Here is a 2,365-nt window from a genome sequence, read left to right on the forward strand (position 1 = left end):
TGGCTGCTTTTTTCGGTTGTCATTGTTTGCAGATTTTTAATTTTTTTATTTCAAATAAAATATACGAAGGTAAACAATGAATCTAATGAACAGGAGCAAAAGAAACATTGGAAAGATTAAAGATAAAATTCGTTTGCAAACCAGAAAAATTTTCGGAGAACAGGCAAGAAAATCAGAAAATTATTTCGATGCTAACAAAAATTATCAATTGCCAGTCCTTATTTTAACTCAGAACTGCAGCTGTGGACAATTTATCACTTGTTGACTTTCCCTTTGTATTAAAATCGCCATAACCAAAATATGTGATGTGATGGGAACAATGTTTGACAAAGGCATATGCGTTTAATGATGCGTAAAATTCAGTAAAATTGCGAGGTAAAACGTTACGCCTGACTGTTCTTTACAGAGGTTGTTACTGCTGTTGAGTAGTAAAAAATAAGAATAACCATTTAACTTATTTTTGTATCGTTTTTTCTGAATTATTACTATCGCATTTGATATAACATCACTGTTAATTTCATTGCATGATTGTCAAAAACTCTGCAAAATTACAAAATTTCATGGGCTATACACTTAGTTGTTTTTGTGAAAATCGGCATAAAATTTCTTTTTAAAATTTGTACGTTTTTCGATTGTTGTAGTTTCATATTGCTCAAAGAAAGAGTTGTTGAACAAAGGGGCTCTAAATTTGTCTACTGCATATTTTAATACATTGGGTATTCACACATCAGTAACTCTCTTTAACGGAAGTAAGCACTTGCAATTTCTGTACATGAATATTTTGTGGCATCGAATCTTTTCTAATTCTCCTCGTAGGAGATAGTAGGGATGGTGGCTCTGTGACGGAGTTGCGATCCGTAATGGAGGTTCGAGGAGGGGAACGTGGAGAATAAGTTTTTAGTCTCAGAGTGCGATTTGTATAGGAATCAGACAGGCAAGCTGGACGAATAAAGCGCGTCATAGTGAAAGCCATTGGGAATGCGGACAGAATTTTGCGTATGATAAAGTAGGCAGAGCTTTTGGAAAAATAGGTGCAAGATAGCGAAGCCGTGGAAAGGAAATGCATTTGTGGCGACTACTGGAAAATTGTATCCGTTAATCAGATTGATCTTTTTGCTGGGCAGACGAGGGAATCTGTAACTTTGCAGAAAATCATTGGACGTCTCGTTGTTCGCAAACAAGCACAAAAGGCAAAAATAATAAACAACATTAAAATACATCTAGAATTCAGGCATGAATCACACAGCAATAAATTAAAAGAATATGAAAATCTGCAGCTATTAATGTAACTCATAATAGCCGGCTTGGCTGCACCACAGTTACAATGTTGCCAGTGAAAAAAACCACAAGTCTAATTTCAAATTAATGACGTAATTCCAGCAGACAGTTTCACCTTATTTGAGCACAGAATACAAAGCATAAAGATCAAATATAACAGATAAAATGCGGAAAAGTAAAAGCATCATTTAATTTAAAGTTAAAGCATACTTCAAAAATAAAATCATAGAATGATTATCAATAATTGGATATACAATAATATACATTATTTAAATGGAAAAATAACGATAAGAAGGTTACTAAGTAATACACAAATGAACGAAATGCAATCACTGTATCCATAGTTATTATTTTATTACAGTGCTGTTCGATAAACGGGGCGAAGCGTAACTAAGATGCGAAGGCAGGATGCTACATTCATTTTTAAATTTAATACTGAAACTTATTTTCCTGTTGTTTTGCTATGAATGCATCTATATTTAAGTATTTGAGCAATATTCAATATGAAGATGCGTAAAACTTGAAATACTTTTAGAATAGAATTCTCAATTACATATAGTTGAATGTTGAAGATATTGAACAAATCCATATTTCAATTTGCTACTTTAGGTAATCATCTAGATTTAATTGGAGATAAAATTTTCAAATTACACTTGCTTATGACATTTAATTTTATTCTCAACTTAGCAGGTCGAATATGACCAAGCGCATAGAGTTGCCTATTATGCAGGACAGAAAAATACCGTTTTTATATAGAAATCGTTTTCAATTTAATTTTGTTTTTACTATATTTTTCTCTAAATTTTGCACCATGAAGACATTAGATAAATCAAAATTTTTACACAGTTAATGATGCATGGCATATAGCGCAACCAGTGTGCTCAAACATTGTTTATTTTTTGTTGACATTATGCTCTAATTCATGTTAGAATAAGTAGCATATCCAACTTACGTAAGCATGCGTTTACTGCTACGTGCGCAGTGTCTGTCTTTTATGCAAATTGGGAAGTTTGAAAATTAACTTCATATTAGCAGTGCACCTGTTAAATTGACTTTGTTGACTAACAGAAGCATCGACAGCAATGTT

This window comes from Trichinella spiralis (genome assembly GCF_000181795.1).
Source record: "Trichinella spiralis strain ISS 195 chromosome Unknown Scfld6, whole genome shotgun sequence".
NCBI classification, from domain to species: domain Eukaryota; kingdom Metazoa; phylum Nematoda; class Enoplea; order Trichinellida; family Trichinellidae; genus Trichinella; species Trichinella spiralis.